The 23,438-nt window shown below is 35.7% G+C and overlaps 1 protein-coding gene across 1 annotated transcript in view; it reads right to left on the bottom strand.

The window, feature by feature from the left end:
• The window catches only part of CTNNA3 (catenin alpha 3), a 486,398-nt gene that overhangs the window by 139,457 nt on the left and 323,503 nt on the right, over positions 1-23,438 (bottom strand). The window lies entirely within an intron of this gene.

The raw sequence follows: 23,438 nt of genomic DNA, 5'->3' as shown, positions 1-23,438 counted from the left end.
GTTAAAACAAAAGGGAAAAGATAGAAAGAAAACACCAGGTCACAAATAGTATAAGTTCCTTGAACATCATTATATGCCAGGCACTTCACATAAATTATGCCATTTAATCTTCAAAAGAATCCTTAAAGAAAGTATCATTTTTTTCCTCTTGTACAGATGAGGAAATTAGGATCAGGGTAATTACACCTAAGGTTTAGATCTTAAAAACCCATGATTATCAGAAGACTGGAAGTAAGTAAAAAGGAAAACAGACTATCAAATATCTGTCCCTCCTATATTCCAAAATCCTAAGTATCTCTTCCCACAAAGAAGGGAAGTCTAAGGACCCACTTATTATCTGGTTCTTCTGTCCTTGATATAATCATCAAAAGATAGCACATTCAGTAAATTTATTTCAAGGCAGTAGGGATAAAGGGTAAAATATACTAAATTGCTATCAGTAGTTGAGAAAAATCATCAATTAGCTTTTGATTGCCTATCATTTCTTAAGCAGATAACATGGATCCAACAAAGTCTTTAGACTCTCTATAAACAGTTTTTAGTACTGAGATGTCCTTTATTCAACATGCTGATGCCAGCAGCTCCAATAATGCCCATGATCAAAGTGTTAAGAAATGTAGTAATATCTGCTTTTTCTGATTTAATTTGGTTAATTACAAACCTACCCAAATCGTGTGGTGTATAGCCCCACAGATCCTAATCTATCATGTGAAATTTAAACAAAAAATATTAACTGCATACAGTCATAAACACATATGCTTATTTGCATGACTCTCTTATATTATAGCCCAAAATATTACTGGCTTAAAGTTAGAAACAGCATGACTTCAATCAATATAAATTGCAAAAAGAACTAACTCTAATGATCAGAAGTAGTGATATACTTTTAAATTGTCTTATAGAAATAGCAACAAAGATAATAGAATTTTCAAGAGAATATAAGAATATATGGGCAGAAGACCTAAATAGACATTTCTCCAAAGAAGATATACAGAGTGCCAACAAACACATGAAAGAATGCTCAACATCACTAATCATTAGAGAAATGCAAATCAAAACTACAATGAGATATCATCTCACACCAGTCAGAATGGCCATCATCAAAAAATCTAGAAACAACAAATGCTGGAGAGGGTGTGGAGAAAAGGGAACCCTCTTACACTGTTGGTGGGAATGTAAATTGATACAGCCACTGTGGAGAACAGTATGGAGGTTCCTTAAAAAGCTACAAATAGAACTACCATATGACCCAGCAATCCCACTACTGGGCATATACCCTGAGAAAACCATAATTCAAAAAGAGTCATGTACCAAAATGTTCATTGCAGCTCTATTTACAATAGCCCAGAGATGGAAACAACCTAAGTGTCCATCATCGGATGAATGGATAAAGAAGATGTGGCACATATATACAATGGAATATTACTCAGCCATAAAAAGAGACGAAATTGAGCTATTTGTAATGAGGTGGATAGACCTAGAGTCTGTCATACAGAGTGAAGTAAGTCAGAAAGAGAGAGACAAATACCGTATGCTAACACATATATATGGAATTAAAAAAAAAAAAGTCATGAAAAACCTAGGGGTGAAACAGGAATAAAGACACAGACTTACTAGAGAATGGACTTGAGACTATGGGGAGGGGGAAGGGTAAACGGTGACAAAGCGATAAAGAGGCATGGACATATATACACTACCAAACGTAAGGTAGATAGCTAGTGGGAAGCAGCCGCATAGCACAGGGAGATCAGCTCGGTGCTTTGTGACCGCCTGGAGGGGTGGGATAGGGAGGGTGGGAGGGAGGGAGACGCAAGCGGGAAGAGATATGGGAATATATGTATATATATAACTGATTCATTTTGTTGTGAAGCTGAAACTAACATACCATTGTAAAGCAATTATACTCCAATAAAGATGTTAAAAAAAAAAAAGAATATATAGAATTTTTCCAAAAACTTATCAACCAAGGAAAATCATTCCCCAAAGTCTATACTACCTAGTTAAGAATATTAGAAGAAATTTGATTTTCTAAGTATGAACTTTTCCCTCATACTTTTAGTTCATTTTATAATACACAGAGAAATCTTACAATTTCAGTCGCTAATATCCAAACAAATATGTGGTCTGGACCACAGAAAACTAATAAATGATGACATTTGAGTATAATTAAACAAAGTCATAGAATAAAGCAGCAGAAAATTATTTATAAAAAAAACTACAGCATCGTAAAAACAAACTTCTCTTAAGAGTCAATATTATTTCAGGAGCAATTTAAACCAGATTCAAATAAAATTCAAATAGGATTCAAAGATTACTTAATTCAAACGGGAAAGAAAGTTCTCTTCTCTTAGAGAGAAAATAAGATTCACTACCAAATTACATTGGTTTTATAGGACTATAAAATTCAAAGCCTCACAAAATCAAGAATTTAATAAAATATGCAAAATGATAATAATGGTAAAATTTAGAAAACTCTTCTATGTGCCATGACCTGTGCTAAGTATTTTGTTATCACTTTGAATCGTCATAAGCACCTCAAAAGATGCTATTTGTGTCCCCATTTCCAAACAGAAGAACTGAGGTGGTTAAGAAATGTTACCAAGGTCACATCACTAATGAAATAGCCAGACTTTGACTCCAAGCTTCTTACTTATTCACTCTTTCTTAAGTAATAAAATACATGATGTGACCAATTGCAGGAAGTGTAAGATTTAAAAGGATGGACTTTGGAGTCAGATGCACAAGGATTCACATCACACCTCTGGCTCTTTCTAGCTGTTGCAATAAATTGATCTCTCCAAGTCTGTTTCCTTTCCTATAAATGGAGATAATAACACCTGCCTCATAAAATAGCTGTAAGTGTCAAAATAACATATGTAAAGCACTCAACACAGAGCTTGGGACATGGCAAGCTTCCAAAATATGGTAGTTATGATTATTTACAGGGTAGCTACATTTAACAGTGTGACCTATGATACAAGGACAAAGGAAAGGTAACTGACCTGTTGAGTGACCAAAACTGTGGTGTTGGCATGAAAGATGAATGAAATTGTCAAACCTAGTCCCCTGATTTTCTGTAAGTCTCTACAGCACTTGCTCATGTACCTGTTTACAGAGCATTTCTCTTCTCTCTAGCTCATTTCATTGTTATCTCTAACAAGTGATTTATTTTCATTTCTTTCTCATTTCCTGTGACCTGTTTAAAAGCTCCCTGCATTATCTACCCTTATGAGTACCCAAGTAGTTTGTTATCCCCTAGTACAATACTTAGTTTTTGTACTTGACACCCTGGGATTCATTTTACTGTGTAACAATGTACCATGAACATCTTCCTAGAATAAGCCTAAAGATTATTTAAAATACTACCTGAAAGGAAAAGAAAACTTTGTATATTACCATAACCTCTGCACAAGATTTACCAATGTAAACACAGCTTTCCAATGAAAAGTAAAAGTAAAACTGGAACCCAGTTGGTTCCCCATGATTTAGTTTAAAACATTAAGCATACTGACTATAATATACAACAGTTACTTGTCAAATATGAATATGAAGTGACACCACTTTGTCTTACCTCTTCAGAGTCCATAATCAGTCCCCCTCCCATTTTTACTTCTATAGACTCCTAATTGGGTCTATCTTCTAACAGCTACAATGTATAACTTAAGAGACAACTACTACACCAACATTTGTATTAAAAACTAAAAAGGTTTTAGTTTTACCTAGCATAGTAAACAGTTAACAGAAGAATGTGAAACAGTTCAAACTGTTTAAAGAGCAACATTTCTGATTAGCAATATGAACAGATCGTGTGGTTCAAGTTGTGTTTAACCCAGAATGTTCTGTGTGGTTACCATATATCACACTTAATGTTATCCAGTAACTTTAATGGAGTCATTAAAGTTTGAAGCTTTGGGTAACTATCAGCACTTATTAAAACTTTTTCCTCCTTGTCTAATACTAGATAAAATTAACCATTCATTCCACTTTAGGATACTGAATTGTATAAATTCCTGCAGAGACTTAGTAGATGAGGAATAGTGAATAGAAGCATCAGCAGTTCTCTAAATCAAAAGGAATTTTTAAATACCTATTTATTTTATACTAGTTTATATAAAAGAATGTTTTTGGAAATAAAGTTGCTAAGTTTGATCAAGTAGACTTTCTGTTTTTAATGAGTAGATTAGATTTGTCCAGCATAACATTTTGGGAAAAACTCCTTCAAAGATCCTCTTAGAGGTGGTTGGAAGGAGCCCCAGTAAAGGTAAAATCTATAAAGCCAACAGATAACAATCAGCTTAAACTGTTTCTATCAGCGAATGTCAATTTTTATTACAGGGCAGAATTTAATTAATTTTGTTTAATTTAATAAATATTCTCATATAATATAGTTCCTGTACTAGATACTATCTCATATTTCTAAATAGCTCAAAGTATTAAAGATTATTTATGACAGGAACATGTTATCAATGTATATATTAAGTTTTCTTCTCCTTCTAAATTATATCTCTTAAATGCTTAAGGTCCAATTGACCCTGAACATGGTAAATGAACTCCAGTCACTAAAGAATCCCCTGAAAGTTTATATAACACCAGTCAAGGTTAGAGGTTCCATTTGAAAGATTCTACTGTTATATAACAATGATGGTTATATATAATTATTCATCCCTGCACACACCTCCCCCTCCCAGTGTTAGCATAATGTTCAGCACTCAGTGGCCACTTAATAAATGTTTGCTTAAAAAATCAGTAAGTGTATAGAGACTCAAATATGCATAAGTAAATCTAATACTCGGATAATATATACCAATGGAGACAAGAGGTAAGTGGAGAAAAAGACTCATTATTGGCACAATTTCAGGGTAATTACATATATACAATCATCCAATAATTGCAAACTTAAAATGTATTGAACTACTTCAAAGTAATTCTCTAAATAATGTTGCCTTCTGCCCACAAATTCCTCTATGTATGTACCCTTCTGCCCAAAATTTCTCTTCTCTTAATTGTATAATTTTTTTAACTTGAACTAGGAATTCAGGCAATATTTTTACAAATGAAATTATTTGATTTCATTTTTAAGAAGAAGAATAAATACAAACTTAAGCATAATGTCATATCAAATAAACAAATTTATTAAGCACATGAAATTCATACCAAGAAAAGGAGTCATATGAAACTGGCTTCCTGTTCTGTCACTGAGATGGGAGTTAAAAAAGAAGATTTAAAATATTGCTGGTTAAATCAATCTCAGTGATCTTTTTTTTATTGGAGGGAAGTACTAATTTGATTTATAAAAGTTTAATTCCAAATTAGAACAGCTGTTAATACCCCTTATCAACCATTATTTTATTGTACATGGTAGGAAGATAAGCAGATAAGGTCACCTGCCTAGAATGAGATGCTTCACATTATTTACAGCTCTAATTTTTGTTCAGTAATTGGTAGGTGCAATTCTCATTCTGCTTGCTAATGACAACGATATATTTCTGAGGCAAATTAGAGAAAGAGAATTTTGTGTTACTTTCAGCAGTATTGCTAAAAAGTGATGCAATGAGTTTTAGTTGAATTAAGTGCCTCACCAATATCATAATTCACCCAAGAGATTCTAACACTAAAATCACACCACCCATGAAGTGAACTTGAATAGAACAGAATTTGTGTATTTGTTTGCCATTGGTCTCCATCACTAATTGCCCCTTCTGTAAAGTAGTTTTGGGTAGAATGTAGTAAGTGTTTCATGATAAACAACTGAATGCCTATCATCTGTGAGAAAACACATATTTAAAATTGTTCTTTTGAATTCAAAATGAAAGTAAAGTACTCCAAAGAAAAAGAAGAAAGTTATTTCTCAAAGTTCTGACGGAGAAAACAGACTTTTTAAAATTAACACATATAAGAGATCAGAAGTTTCAAAATTATAAAGCATTTTTCACTACAAGAGAGGAGCATTAGCAAATAAGGACATCCAGTCATTGGCACAGTATGATGTATATGTACTTTCTAAGTTGGCAGCATCTGAGTCACATGGGAATCCAAACTGAATCATATGGGAAGTTATGTCAAAGATTATTTTTTACTCCAAGAGTTTCTCAGGGACAATTGCTGAGACCTGCATATACACAAAGCCCTTGATACAGCTATTAAGAGTAAATAAAGTCTTCAATTCCTATAGTGAAAGATTCCATGCCAAGTTGTAATGTACACAACCTCTCACAGCTAAAGCCACAAACAAATCAAATCAATAAAATCAGGCTGTCAAGTCAAGAACTGGGGTTGTTTCTCAGTGTGTAAGTGTTTCAATATGGTTTTTAATTATCCCAGATGAGAACAGATTAATAGTTGAATAAAATCCATTTAAGTTAGAAGGCATTCACCTTTGACTAATGCTTTATTCTGTTAAACCTTGTTTATTATACTATTTATATCAGATATTGATAAGCAATGTTATACATTGCTTTGAAATATACAGAGCTTTGAAAACTGGAGTGTACTGTACACATGCAGAAACACCACTTATGATTGCTTGGGGTGTGTAGTTCACAGCAGTGCCACATCTAAGGGAGGATCCCTAGTAGACATTGTGGATGTCTTGATTTTTCAGGCAGATAGAAGTTAAATGTATTGTTCTAACAAAAATTTTCTGACAAAAGTGAAGTACGGGTTAAGTAATGACTCTGTAAGATATTATTGCTATTTAAAACTTATCTTAATGGAGAGGTTTCTGAGGGAGGAGAATATAGTCAAAAGTTATAGCATGATTTTTTTCCCTCTTCTCTCTAAAACATTATTGGATGCTGGCTGAAGGCATTCACCACATCGTAGTACAGCATCACAGCCTCACAGCATCTCATCTCCCTGCTAGCTCTATTGCTGAGCCTCTAGCAGGCCATGACACCAATCTACAAAGCCAGCTGTTTCTGAATAATATACACATGGTAAGACTAGTAAATTCTATGAGCTTGAGATCATTGACACCATAAGAAGCCCTATTAATTGGAGGTGATGTTACAGGGATAATATGAAGATGTATTAAACATTGGATAAGTCCAAAAATGGCAGAAGCACTGTAAAGAGAAAGCAAATCAATACTTGGACTTTGAGTGTTTGTGAAGACACAGCACCGCCTCCCCATCCACAAAAAGCTAGGTAGCTAGACGGTTCCATGAGGATGAAGCTGTATCAGGAGTTCAACGTTGATACCTTATCTTGGCAAGCTGTATGCTCAGCAACTGGTGGAAGCCACATCAACTTTGGGGAGGGGAAATCCATGTTGCTGTGCCTTGCATACTTCTATTCACCATATCCACATTGTACAGGAACTCCTTGATCAAGCCACAGGGGTCATTTGTCCACCTATAGGCTTTATCTACTGTGGATATCTTTGTTAGGCATTAATGTTGGACAGGAATCTCTTTCACACTTCATAACAATTCCAAGAGGTCTCCTCCAGACCTCCTTGTCACCAACTTCACAAGATTTTTTTCTTTCCAAGTTCCTAACAATCCAGTCAATGTGTTAGGCACTGACCATGAATGAATGTATACTGATACCTTGGGACATCTCTACTTCTACCCCTAATTAAAACTAGATGCAGGGCTCAGAGTTCAATCCACTGGAAGAATTTCCCTCCCTGTTGTCTTTCATGGTTATTCCTGTTGCAGTGCAGCACCCATTCCCTACAACTGATTTCAGTATACCATGCATATCCATCCATAAATCAGGACCATGCATTTTCTTTCTCTATTAACAAGTCATAGGAAACTCCCCATGAAGCTATAGGTATGGGCTGAGGAAGAGGCAGAGAAGTAGCAGGGCCGAGTACCTTGGGAATATGTCATCTACTTAAGCAGTTTACTTGTGCCTTCTGAGCCTTTTCAGGCCTGATCTTGATACATCACATCTGATTTATAATGAGATGCTGGTGGGCACATCCAATTTTATGGCTCACGATATTAGATAACACCTAGTTCATGATGGGCAGTTCAGGTCACATACTCACTTTGTGCCCTGTGGTCAGGTAGGTGTTCAGTTCCTATCGGGGTCCATAAGCAAGTCAGTAACATTGCTTTTCAAATGGAAATAGTTATTGACAAAGGAGGGGTCTATGCCATGATTCTCCTTTGGGATTTGCCAGAAGCTCCAAATAGTATCTCTGGCACATACATATTGAATATATCAAGCTTTCTGGGTCATAAAATTCATGGGAAGAACAGTTTGCTCTGCAGATAGGACCTACTGCACAGCTCGCTCTTTCTCCTGGCTTTACTCAAACTGGTAGCCTTAAAGTTTACCTAGTAAATGTGCAGCAGCAGCCTGCCTAAAGGTAATACATATTGCATTCAAAATTCAAAGAGGCTCACCAAGCATTATGCCTCATTCTTGGTGGTGGACAAGGTTCAAGGTGCAGGTGTAATAATTTGTTTCTCACTTTAGAAGAAACAGCCTGACTTGTTTTTCTCCCATATTCTGACATGCATGTGTGTTACTAAGGTGACTAGGATACCTGCTACTTCCTGCTCATTAGCTTAAATTAACATAATACTGTCAATATAATATACATACTTTATGTTCTATTGGATATAAAGGAAACCAAAATCCCTCTGGATTATGTGTGACAGTGATCAGTTGAATATTACTTATGGTAAAACTGTAAAGATATACTGTTGTCCCTGCCATATAAATGTTAATGACTTCGAAGTTTTCCTTACCAATGGAAATGGAAAATATAACACTTCCAGGGGGTTGTGCTAGTTTACTCCCATAAAGATACCACAATTGGAGCTACATGTGCAATTAGCATCACCACCTGAGCAAGTGTACAAAACTATACTCTCATACTCCATGACCCATACGACTTTGGCAGCTGCCAAACAGTCACATTAAACATGAATAATTTTATTTTAGTCTTTTATGGTGGTACTAATCTCTGAAATTCCCTCAGGAAGGTGGAGTTACTTTTGGTTTTCTATCTTGGGTAGGTGGGGGATGCCATTCCAGGAGCTTCTATTTGGCCCTTTTTAATCATAATAGCCTTCATTCCATATCTGAGAAGACCAATGTGTCGATTCTGCCAAGTACTAATTATATCTACTCCCATTATACATTGAGGGATAGGGAACTGCTCTTGTACTCAGAACATTATCTGTTATCTCAAGACCTCCATAGATCTCTACTCTGACTGGTATACTAGTATGATGGCATTTAAGGTCTCTGGGGATCAGTATAAGTTTTGATCTAGAATCCAATAACTCAGGGGGTCTGAGTACTTCCCTGTCTCCAGTATACAGTCACCCTGACAGAAGATTGAAGGGTTCTGTACATTGTGAAGATTTCCTATTCCCACTAGCTTTCAGGGGGTCATCCCTGCGTGGGGTTGTAGTGTAGTACCTATCTATTTACAGCTGGTCTCAGTCAACCATAAATAACCATCCATAAATCAGGTCCATGCTTTTTTCTCCTCTATTAATATATCAGAGAATATGTTTAGAGATAGCTTGGATAAAAATGTATAACATACATCCATAGTTACACTTCAAGGTCCTTTTACAAAGGGGCCAGGCCTCTCCCTCATCAGAGAGGTTCTGGGATGTGAATTGGCATATATCCAAAACACTAATATTACCATTTCTTCCCACAAGACCTGCCACAAGGCAGGATTTTTCTGCCTATACGTGTCAGGTAGTACATTGGAAGGATGCACATGTATTTTATCCTTAGAACTGCATAACCAATTAGCTGTTGCTACAGAATAGTGGTTCTCAAAGTGGGATCTCCAGACCATCAGCATCAACATTAACTGATTAGAATTTCAATTAGAATTAAAAATGTTCAAATCCCACTTCAGACTTATTACAAATTCTGGGATGGGGTCAACTAGCCCACCGTGAGTCTGATACACAGTAAGGTTTAAGAACCACTCCCAGAGATATCTATAAGTCAAGACCCATCCCTGTGGCTTCTTGTGGTAGTTTCAGACATCTTGCTTATAATGATTAAGGGCCACCAGCTGATCTATATCATTCTAAGAGCCCCATCAATCCTATTAGGATCAGAGAACCCAATTCTATTATAGTATAACCCAATATCATCTCCTTCCTACAGAAGACAGCAACCACAGAGTTATTCAAAGATACTGTCATCCCCCTTACCAATGCATTTTAGTGCTTTAACAAAAGAGCATCATCTGGCCTTCCTAGGGAGTATGGTTAGAAGTTGTCTCATCCATTCCAGGATTTTCACTTCCCTAAACCATTGAACTCCTTCTTCTACAGTATGCCAGGTAATCTCAAACATTTCTACCTCATTAACTATAGGTCATCACTGAGTTCAGGCTTCAATTAATATACTTCATAGATTATTAAGCCCTCTTCCAAGTGCCCAAGCCAATATATTATTAAATTCCAAATTCCACGTGAGTACACCAATGTCAATGAATTTAATCTGATAGACCTTAGCATTTACTCCCCACATATGCCAATACAGATTGCTGACGTTTTGAACTCTTTCAGTGTATAAACTATTCCTCTCGGGGTAGGTCTTGCATCTCCCCACCTAGGCTACATTGAGTCAATAACAGATGGCAAAGGTGGGTTCGAAGGTTAATCAGCATTAGTTTGCTAGGTAAGTAAAAGACTTTTATGTACTGAAGGGCTAGATCTCTTAGTAGAGAGGTGGGTGGTAGTTAGGTTTAAGAATAAAGTTACTCAGTCATATCTGCCCTAAAACTACAAGAGATGAGAGTCTCCTTCATTGCAATTCTGCAATGGATGGCTTGTTACATATCTACACAAGTCCTTAATTGTATGTTCACAGTTTTTAATTATTCCTTTTACCTATTTACCCTCCTTGGAATCATAAGAAGCAGCCAGAGGACTCCACAATCTTTAAGTCTATTATCACTGCCATATAACTAAGTATCAGTCACTTGATCTCCCAATACTCTATCTTCCATCTATACTTCATCCCATGTAATAATTTGAATAATTATAATGCCACCACATTCTGTGAATTACCCATTTGCATTTTCCTCCTCTACACTTCTTAAATGTACAATAAAACTAATTCCAAAATTCTACTCTGAGTTCTCTTTTCTGGGGCCAGTTATGATATAGTAAGAAAGAGTATCAGGATCTCATCAGTAAACAGATGACACACCCAAATTAGAACAACAGAAAAAGTATTTAATAAAGGGACAATTTAATAAAGCTGTGGGCAAGGTACAAGGAAACTATAAGGCATTGGTTCTCTAAGTGTGGTCTCTGGACCAGTAGCATCATCACCTAGGCACTTGTTAGAAATGCAAATTTGGGGCCTTAGCCCAGACCTACTATATCAGAAATTCTGGGGATGGGGCTCAGCAATTTGCCTTGACAACTCCCCCAGTTGACTCTAACGTACACCAAAGTTTGAAAACTACTGACACAAAGTATAATGCATTAACCATGGGCCAATAACAATTGAGAACGTCACCCCTAGGACCAAAGAGGCAAGAAAATGGAACAGCAACTGGAAACCAGAGAAAGTCATAAAGAGAGAGCCACTTTGAAAGGATCAATGACCTTTGGTAAAGAAATCCAGACTACCCTAGAAACCTCACAACAAGAAATAAGACAATTATAACTCAATTTCATTTATTCACTTCCCCCAGTTTTCAACATAGGCTCCCAAGTGACTAAACTCAATCAGAAGCCAGAAAGCAAGAGAACCTGATCATTCTATCCATTTGGGACAGCTTCCCAGGGAATAAAGTAGGTTGGAGAACGAAGGTTATATCTGGAGGGGCAAATGGTAGATATCTGGCATGCATGCCTAACATACTACTGTGAACATACTCCAAATCTGACAAAACTCCAAAGCATTTATTTGAGGAAGTTATAGATTAATAATATTTTATAATTTCCGTGACAATAATGGTTTCTCAGGAATGGTTATTTACTATTTAACCAAATATCTGGATTTCAATAATAAAGTTCTTTTTTCATTCATAAAACCTCCCTTGGCTTGTACCCTGGGGCTTAACACAATACCGGGTATATTGTAGGTATTAAATAAATGTTAGAGATGGCTACTACTATTCATTTTATAATCACCTACCTTTCCCCTATGTAGACATTTAAGTCCCTACCTTGTTCCCATGCTGCATCCACTGAGCTGAAGATATAATTTGTCACTGAATCCTCCTAGGATTTCTGCTCATACCAGGGCCCTCTTCTTAAGTGCCATAATCTAAACTCCATTCACCCACAAGCTACAGCCTACTGACTTATTCAATTCCTTTTTCCGCTATAAACCAGATTTCTTGATTTGTTTAATATCATGTATGATTGGGAGCTTACTCTTGCTTTTGGTTAGACAGTCAAATGAACTGCTGTAGCTTCATCCTAGTTCTTAGCTCTATGCTAATCTCTTATCATTGGCATTGGCTTGATACTTGAGATGTGAACATGTATACTGTAGAAGTAGGTTAAATTAAGTGTCTGTATCTACAACATTGACTTCTAGATCTCACTGATGTCACTGTGCCCTTATCTGGATCTACTTCTATTGCATAATCCTTGTATCCATTTATTCAGAATGTATCTGAATTTCAAGTCTCAGCAGTCCTCACTGGTCTCATCCCTTCATCTACACTGCTCTAGCTATCACATGTGTTTTAATTATAGACCATTTTGCCACACACTTTCCCATCAGTGCTTCATCTTTCACAAAACTGACAAATTAAATAAGAAAGCATCCCAGACAGTCAGCAAATAATCATTTCAAACTGACTTTTTCAAGAAAATTAGAACAGCACTGCATTGAATATTGTCTAATTAGTATAAATGTTTCTCTCAACTATTTCTAACAAATCTACCTCTTGGCTTTCTCTAACATAAAGGAAATTTATTTAAGTATTTACAAGTACTTTTGTTAATGCTCTGCCAAATAGAAAAGAATATATCTTTCAAGGCTTTGTAAGGGTCAGCAAACCAATCTCACACAATCCTTATTTGGCATCTGCTCTGTGCCCAACATTATGCTAGCTGCTAGTGACTCAAAGCCAAAGGAAAAATATTATCTGCCTTCAAATGGAAACAAAAAATAAGCAGATAATTACAGTGATTAGCATTTCATAGAAGTACATGCTAGGTAGTATACTTTAGAGTCTGATCAGACAAAGCTTCCAGGAGGCGATATCCCAGAACTGGGTCCTAAAGGAGGAGTAGACTTAACCAAGCAAAAGGAGTGGAGATAAGGGAAGAGGGGGAGGTATAAGAAAGAAGCTTCACACACAAAGTCATAAAGGCAAAAGATAATGTGAAACCTTAAAGTAAAAGGTGAAAAATAAAGAGAAAAAGTGTGAATAGGTATTTAGGGGACACATAAAAAAGGACTGTGTACCTTATGCTAAGAGCTATGCTAAAAGTCAGAGAGTCATTGGAGAATTTAAATCAGGGAGTTGAAGAGTGGTGTTTTCTTTTTTAGAATATCACTTTTCTAGTTGTTTTAAAAAAACTAGATTGGAGGGAGGCAAGATAGAAATTGGGAAGACCAGTTCAGGTACCATTACAGTAAAAAAAAAAAAAAAAGTTGGTGGGGGTAGAGAGAAGAACCTGCACTAAAGTGGTAGATGTTGAAGTAGAGGGAAGTAGATTAATTTGGGAAAGGTTAGAGAGTAGACCCTACAGGACCTGGTGACTATCTGATTGAGTAGTCATGATAGATAGATCATGATAGATACCAGGGGACACTATTACATGATTGAGCTCAGAATGAAAAATGGGCAAAGGAAATGAAAATAGAATGAAAACTATGCAAAAAACTATATCATGGCATCTCACACCCAAAACAAAGGTCTGAGGAGAGAGTGGTCCATTGGATATGTTGAATAAACAAGATCTGAAAAGGAACTTGACAATTAGGAAGTCTTTGGTGAAATTTGCCAAAAGAGTTTCAGATGTATGACTTTCTCTTTTAAAAAGCTTAACGATCAGGATTAGAAAAATATAAAGTTAAAGGAGCTTAGGGGGCAGGGAAGGTGGTGGCTTTTTTTTAGGATAAGAAGAACTGGAATTTGTAAAACTACTGATAAGAAAAAGCTAATAACAGTAATCAAAATGTACGATACTGACATAAAACACACACATAGACCAATGGAACAGAATTAAGAGCCCAGAAATAAACTCATGCATATACAGACAACTGATCTTTCAGAAGAATGACAAGAATACACAATAGGGAAAATAGAATCTCTTCAATAAATGGTGTTGGGAAAACTGGATATCCACAAGCAAAAGAATGAAACTAGATCCGTATCCCACGTCATTCATAAAAATCAACTCAAAATGAATTAGACTCTTAAATGGAAGACATGACACCATAAAACTCCTAAAACAAAACATAAAGGAAAACCTTCTGAACATTGGCCTTGGCAATAATTTCAGGATATGACACCAAAAACACAAGCAACAAAAGCAAAAATAGACAAGTGGGATTACATTAAATTAAACAGCTACTGCACAGCAAATGAAAAGGCAACTTACGTAATGGGAGAAAATTTTGCATACAATATATCTGATAAGAGGTTAATCTTTAAAATATATAAGAAACTACTACAACTCAATATCAAAAAATAATAACATGATTAAAAATTGGGCAAGTAGCAGTCTTTAAAGATGGTGACATAGGAGGCTCCTGAACTCCCCTTTTCCCATGAACAGACCAAATGAACAGCTACACACAAAGCAACTCTGTCTGAAAGAAATCCAGAAACTAGCTGAGCAACTCCTACACAATTGGCAAACAAGAAAATGCCCACATAGAAACTAGTAGGAAAGGGTGAGCCACACTCTTGCCATAAACCCCAGCTCCAGCACAGTGCTCTACAGTCGCAAAAGGATCCTCAACTCCCAGCTTCTTCCTGAGGAGTGAAAGATTTGAAACACACATCTAGTACTCCAACCTTTAAGACTCCCAACAGAGGGATAAGGCCCCCAAAACATACAGCTCTGAAAGCCAACAGGGCTTGCTCAACAAGCCCCACAATACTATAGAAAGCAAAAAACAGTTGTTAATGAACATGAACACTCACTGCAGCTGTCACCCCATGGCTCAAGACAGAAGAAGCAGAGAAAAAACACCCATCTCCCAGTGTTTTCCTGAATGAGGTCTCCTTGTATACATTAAAAGCTGCTACCTGAGGGTCAGGCCTCTAAGTTAGCACACATCTGGGCACTGACTGCAATCCTCCCCAGAGAGCAGTAAAGTTTGTGGACACCTCCTCTGCCTTCTCCATCCTGCCTGTCCTAAGTTGACAGTATCTCTCTGGAAGGAGCCTGTACACACATCTGCACCCCAGTTTTTGCAGCATCATGCAAGTAATGAGCCCCTGAATAGCCTGGTTCTGGTAATCAATGGAAGCTGCACTCAAGTTCCACAAGACAGAGGCAAACAAAGAAGCAGTTATTGATGAGTGCAGGAGCACCCCTTCCATGTCTATATTCCTGGGCTAAACACAGAGGGAGTGGACAAAAACACTCATCTCCCAGTTTCTCCCTGGAAGGGGCCAAACTACATACTTTTGCAGCTTGATGTCTGAGGGTCCAGTTTCCAATCAACATGCATCTATGTAATGACTGCAACCCTCCCCTTTGGGACACTGATGGGTCTTGGCACACCCTCAACCACTGGAAGCCACTTAGAACAAAGAAGGTGATTTGGACAATTAAAATGTTTGAAAGACAACCAGGGGCACAGGTCAGGCTGATTGACAAGGTTCATCTGCTATATGAGACCACTCTGTCAAGACTGGTTGCTTTATTTAATGCACAGAAACCAACACAGATAGTCAGAAAAATGAAAAAGCAAGGGAATATGTTCCAAATGAAAGAACATGATAAAACTCCAGAAACAGATCTCAATGAAACAGAGATAAGTTATTTATTTGAAGAGTTCATAATAATGATTACCAAGTTCAGAAATGTATGAATAAAGTGAGAATTTCATAAAGACGATTACCAAGGTCAGAAGAATAATGTATGAATAAAGTAAGAATTTCAACAAAGAAAATATTTAAAGTGCCAAACAGAAATAACCAAGGGGAATACTACAATAACTGAAGTGAAAATTTCAATAGAGGAGTTCAACAGCAGGCTAGATCAAGCAGAAGAAAGGATCAACAAACTCAAAGACAGAGCAGTGGAATTCATCCAATCATAGGAGCAAAAAGAACAAAGAATTGTAAAAGAGTGAAGAGAGCTGAAAGTACTTACAGGACACCATAGAGCACACCAATATTTGCATTATAAGGGTCTCAGATGTAGAAGAGAGAGATAGGGGGGTAGAAAGCTTATTCAAAGAAATAATGGCTGAAAGATTCCCTAACCTGGGGAAAGAAACAGACATCCAGATCTAGGTAGCCCATGGACTTACAAATAAGATGAATCCAAGACACCCAAACCTAGACACACTACAATTACACTGTCAAAAATTAAAGACATGGACAAAATCTTAAAGCCAGGAATAGAAAAATAACTTGTTACATATAAAGGAACTGCTGTAAGACTATCAGCATATATCTCAGCAGAAACTTTGCAAACCAGAAGGGAGTGGAATGATATGTTCAAAGTGCTGAAGGAAGAAAACAACCAATCAAGAATTCTCTAACTGGCAAAGCTGTCTTTCAGAATTAAAGGAGAGATAAAGAGTTTTCCAGACAAGCAAAATCTGAGGGAGTTCATCACCACTAGATTGCCTTACGAAAAATGTTAAAGGAAGTTCTTCAAGCAAAACAAAAGGACATGAATTAGTAACAGAAAAACATATAAACATTTAAAACTCACTGGTAAAGGTAAACATGCAGTTAATTCAAAATAACCTAATATTGTAATGGTAAACTACTTATAACTCTACAATGAAAGTTAAAAACAAAAATATAAAAATAACTATAACTATGATTTCTTAATAAATACACAATGTAAAAAGATATAAATTGTGACATAAAAACCATAAAATATCAGGAGGGAGTATAAGAATGTATAGCTTTAAAATGCATTAAAAGTTAAGTTGTTAAGAGCTTAAAATAAACAGCAAGGTAATTTCTGTAAGCTTTGCAGTAACCACAAAACAGAAAGCTACAGTAGATGTAAAAAGATAAAGAGAAAGGAATCTAAGCATGCCACTAAAAAAAGTCATCAAACCATAAAGGAAGAGAGCAAGAGAAGAATAAAGGAACAAAGGAATCACAAAACAGCCACAAAACAATTAACAAAATGGAAATAGAAAGTCAATACCTATTAACAATTACTTTAAGTGTAAAGGGACTAAATTCTCTAATCAAAGGACAGAGTGGCTGAATGGATAAAAAAAATCAATATCCAACTATATGATGACAACAGGATACTCACATCACCTTTAAGTATACATACAGACTGAAAATTAAGGAGTGGAAAAAAGATATTCCATTCAAAAGGAACCAAAAGCCAAAGACTGCATTAAGAGACAAAGAGGTCATTATATAATGATAAAGAGGGAAATCAAACAAGAGACTATAACATTTGCAAATATTTATGCACCTAAATAGGAGTGCTTAATTATATAAAGCAAATATTATCAGATCTGAAGAAATAAATATACAGTACAATAATAGTAGGGGACTTTACTTCTTAGTTTCAACAATGAATTAATCATCCAGACAGAAAATCAATAAGGAAACATTAGATTTAAACTACATATCCCAGATGGATGTGACAGATATTTACAGAACATTCCATCCAAAGAAGCAGAATACACATTCTTCTCACGTGCACATGGAACATCATCCAGGTTTGATCATATGTTACGTCACAAAATAAGTCTTAATAAATTTAAGAAGACTGAAATAATATCAAGCACCTTTTCCGATCATGATGGTATGAAACCAGAAATCAATTACAAGGAGAAAACTAGAAAATTCAGAAATATATGGAAATTAAACAACATACTCCTGACCACCAATGGGTCAAAGAAGAAATCAAAAGGAAAATCAAAAAACATCTTCAGACAAATGAAAACAGAAACACAATATTCCTAAAATGTATGGGATACAACAAAAGTAGCTCTAAGAAGAAAGTTTATAGCAATAAACACCTGTACTAAGGAAAAAGAAAAGATATTAAATAAACCTAATTTTACACCTCCAGGAACAAGAAAAAGAACAAACTAACCCAAAGTTAATAGAAGGAAGAGAAAAACAAATTCAAACTGGACAAATTACATAGAGTCTAAAAGGACAATAGAAAAGAAAATGAAGTAAGAGCTGGCTTTTTAAAAAGATAAACAAGACAAACCTTTAGCTAAACAAATGAAAAAAAATGAGAGAGAGAGTATGCAAATAAATAAAATTATAAATGAACAAGGAGACATTCCAACTGGTACCATGGAAATACAAAGGACCATAAGGACCATATTATCGACTAAAGGACCATACTATGAACAGTTACATTACAACTGTTGGCCAACCTAGAAGAAATGGATAAATTTTCAGAAACATACAACCTACCAAGACTGAATCATGAAGAAATAGAAAATCTGAAGAGATCAATTACTAGTAAGAAGATTAAATCAGTAATCAAAAACCTTCCAACAAACAAAAGTCCAGGACAGATAGCTTTATTGATGAATTCTACCAAACTTTAAAAGGAGAAGTAATGCCAATCCTTTTAAAGCTCTTCCAAACATATTTAACAAGGCCAGCATTACAGTGATACCAAACCAGACAAGGACAATGCAAGAAAAGAAAATTACAGGCCAATATCCCTGATGAACATAGATACAAAAATCTCAACAAAATATCAGCAAACCAAATTCAATAGTAAATTAAAAGGATTATATACCACGATCAAGTGGAATTTATCCCAGGGGTGCAAGGATAGTTCAACATTCACAAATTAATCAATGTGATGCACCATATTAATAAAATGAAGGATAAAAATCATATGATCATCTCAATAGATGCAGAAAGAGCATCCGATAAAATTCACCATCCATTCATAGTAAGAAAAAATAACTCTCAACAATACAGGTATAGAAGAAACATACTTCAACAAAATAAGACTGTATAAAACAGGCCCACAGCTAATTCATCATAATCAATGAAAAAGTTAAAAGCTTTTCCTCTAATATCAGGAAAAAGACAAGGATGCCTATTCTAACCATATCTACTAAACATAGTAATGGAAGTACTAGCAAGAGCAATTAGGCAAGAAAAAGAAATAAAAAGCATCCAAATCAAAAAGGAAGAACCAAAACTGTTTCTATTTGCAGATGACATAATATCATATAGAGAAAACCCTAAAGACTCCACCAAAAATAACTGTTAAAACTAATAACTGAAATCAGTAAAGTTACCAGATACAAAAAAATCAATATACAAAAGTCTGCTGCATTTCTGCACACTAATAATGAACTATCAGAGAAATTAAGAAAACAGTCCAAATTACAATTGCTTCAAAAAGAATAAAATACCTAGGAATAAATTTAACCAAGAATGTAAAGTGTCTGTATGCTGTAAACTATAAGACATTGATGAGTGAAATTAAAGAAGCCTCAAATAAATGAAAAGATATTCCATGATCATGAATTGGAAGAATTAATATTGTTTAAATGTCCATATTACCCAAAGAAATCTACATATTCGATGCAATCCCTATCGAAATTTCTACTGCATTTTTCACAAAAATAGAACAAATATTCCTAAAATTTGTAGGGAACTACAGAAGACCCTGAATAGCCAAAGCACTCTTGAGAAAGAAGAATAAAGCTAGAGGCATCACACTTCCTGATATCAAACTGTATTACAAAGATATAGTAATCAAACAGTATGGTATTGGCATAAAAACAGACACATAGATCAATGGAATAGAATAAAAAGTTCAGAAATACACCCACACATATACGGTCAATTAATTTACCACAAAGGAGCCAAAAATACACAATGGAAAAAAGACAGTCTGTTTAATAAATGGTGCTAGGAAAACTAGACAGCCACATGCAAAAGAATGAAACTGTACTACTATCTTATATCATACACAAAAGTCACTCAAAATGCATTAAAAACTTGAACGTAAGACCTGAAACCACAAAACTCTTAGAAGGAAACAGAGAGTAAGTAGCTCCTCGACAGTAGTGACAATGATTTTTTTGGATTTGATACCAAAAACAAACGCAAAAAACACAAAAATAAACAAGCGGGACTATATCAAACTGAAAAGCTTCTGTACAGCAAAGAAACCTTACAGAAAATAAAACAGATGTCTATGGGATAGGAGAAATACTTTTAAATCTCATATCTGATAAGGATTAATATCCAAAATATATAAATAACTCATACAATCAACAGCAAAACAACAATCCAATTTAAAGATGGGCAGAGAAACTGAAGAGACGTTTTTCCAAAGAAGACAAATGACCAACAAGCACTGAAATGGTGCTCAACATCACTAATCATCAGGGAAATGCAAACCTCAATGAGATATTACCTCACACTGGTTAGAACAGCTATGATGAAAAAGAAAAAATAAAGCATTGGCGAGGATGGGGAGAAATAGGAACCCTTGTGCACTGTTGGTGGGAATGTAAATTGATACAACCCCTATGGAAGACAAAATGGAGGTTCCTCAGAAAACTAAAACTAGAACTACCATTATGATATAGCAATCTCACTTCTGGAAATATAGCCAATGGAACTGAAAGTAGGATCTCAAAGATATATTTGCACCCTGGGTTCACTGCAGTATTATTCACAATAGCCAAGACATGAAAGCAACCTAAATGTCCATTAAGGGATGAATGGATAAAGAAAGTGTGGTATATACATACCATGGAATATTATTCAGCCTTAAAAATGAATGAAATCCCGTTATCTGTGACAATATGGATGAACCTGGAGGATATTATGCTAAGGGAAATAAGTCAGACACAGAAGGACAAACACTACATGATACCACTTACACAATGAATTTAAAATAGTCAATTCATAAAAGCCAGGAGTGGAATATTGATTGCCAGGGGCTTGAAGGAAGGGGAAACAGGGAGGTTTTAAGCGAAGGGTACAAAGTTCCAATTACACACGATAAATAAGTCCTAGAGATCTACTGACAACACAGTACCCAGAGTTAACAATACTGTATTGTACACGTAAAAATTTGCTAACAGGGGAAATCTTGTATTAAGTGTTTATATCACTAAATCTTGTATTAAGTGTTTATATCACTAAAAAATTATAAGAATAACAATAAATAAGAAAGAGGGAGGAAATTTTTGGAGGTGATGGATAAGTTTACGGCATAGATTACGGTATTAGTTTCACAAGTATATACAGGCATACCTCAGAGATATTGTGGGTTTGGTTCTAGACCACTACAATAAAGCAAATATCACAATAAGGCAAGTTACACAAATTTGGGGGTTTACCAGTGCATATAAAAGTTACATTTACACTATACTATAGTCTATTAAGTGTGCAACAGCATTATATCTAAAAATATACATACCTTAATTCGATTTTTTGTTTTTTTAATTAATTTTTATTGGAATATAGTTGATTTACAATGTTGTGTGCATAACTTAATTTTAAAATGCTTTATTGTGCTTCCCTGGTGGCGCAGTGGTTGAGAATCTGCCTGCTAATGCAGGGGACACGGGTTCGAGCCCTGGTCTGGGAAGATCCCACATGCCGCGGAGCAACTAGGCCCGTGAGCCACAACTACTGAGCCGGCGCTTCCGGAGCCTGTGCTCCACAACAAGAGAGGCCACGATAGTGAGAGGTCCGCACACCGCGATGAAGAGTGGCCCCCGCTCAATGCAACTAGAGGAAGCCCTCACACAGAAACAAAGACCCAACACAGACAAAAATAAAGAAATAAATAAACAAAATTTAAAAAATAAAATAAAATGCTTTATTGCTAAAAATGCAAATTATCATCTAATAATGCTGGGTTGCCAGAAGCGTTCAATTTGTTTTTTAAAAAATGTAGTATCTGTGAAGTGCAAATAAAGAGAAACTCAAGAAAACAAATTATGAATACATGTATATGTATGGCTGAGTTGCTTTGCTGTGTACCTGAAACTGCCACGACATTGTTAATCGGCTATACTCCAATATAAAATAAAAAGTTAAAAAAAAAAGTTATGCCTGCACTTATCTCCAAACTCAGGTTGTAGGCACTAATTGTGTACAGCTTCCTGTATGTCAAAAAAATTTTAAGAGCTAATGAAAATAGAGGTTGAGGAAAGGATGATGGTAATCCCTTCACATCACAGATTAGAGTGTATATAGTGAGAGACACTGCTGATACAAAATGTCTTTTAAGTAATATGTCACAATAAACCCCTAAAAGCTTGAACAAATACTCCAAAAAGGTGATGCAAGATATGAGATAGGTTGTTAAAGAAAAGCTCTGTACGAATCCAAAAACAAACCAGAAAAAAAATCACAGGCACTTCCTGCCTGACATCTTTAAATGGTGAAATCTAGCTAAAGAAAATATCAAGGGTCCTTAATTAATAAAACTTCCATCACATACCTCAGAAATAAGAGATGGTAAGTTTTACTGAAGGAGTTTACAAAATAGTAATATGTGGCCAGAAAAAGAGGAAAGATTTACCATGCCAATGCTGATGGTATTTTACAAGCTAACAGCTCCCCAAGACTTCTTGCTCCTCCTTCAGTTCTCCCAACCCCACACTTTCCAGCACACTACCTAGGACCCTTGCCTTGATAGCTTTGGCTCAGAACTTCTCTGGAGTCCTCTGCTGCTGGAATCCTAAACAACACACAAGGATCAAGGCAATGCCTGACTTCTATGTCCTGGTCCATCCAAGGTAAAATTGAAACCATTCTTATAACTGACTTTCCTGGAAAGAGCGTTCTAGAGGAAACAATTCTTTCTACTTTAATGAAAATGCACATGAGAATGGAAACAAATGTTATGTATGCATTGAGAAAAACCTATAGAAGATCCAAGGCAGGGTATAGGGAAGAGGGAAGAGGCAGAAATATAAAGACTAAGAAGAGAAAGTATAGCATTGTGAAGGTTCTGGACACAATCTACCTGAATTCAAACCCTGGCTTTATCCTTGACTTGCTGTAAGACTTTAAACAAACTGCTTATTATCTATGGGCCTCGTTTTCCTCATCAGGAAGTATCCCTTAAAGTTATTCTGTGATTAAATAATTAATAAATGCAAAATGTTTGGTGGATGTCTTCTATCTAGACTTGCTACCTTCTCACTTCTCTCTTCAGTATCTTTCTCATAGAAATGTAAGGGAAATAGACTTGTCAGGTAGCAGAAATTAATATCTAAATCTAATTGACTAAATTATACTAGTAATATACACAAATTGATTTAATACTGATTAAAAATCATAACGTATCTTCACATGCTGAGTTAAAACAATTGACATGAAAAGCTTTCTAAGT

The sequence above is a fragment of the Tursiops truncatus genome, chromosome 16 (assembly GCF_011762595.2).
Source record: "Tursiops truncatus isolate mTurTru1 chromosome 16, mTurTru1.mat.Y, whole genome shotgun sequence".
NCBI lineage: Eukaryota > Metazoa > Chordata > Mammalia > Artiodactyla > Delphinidae > Tursiops > Tursiops truncatus.
This window is presented reverse-complemented; position numbering and strand designations above follow the sequence as displayed.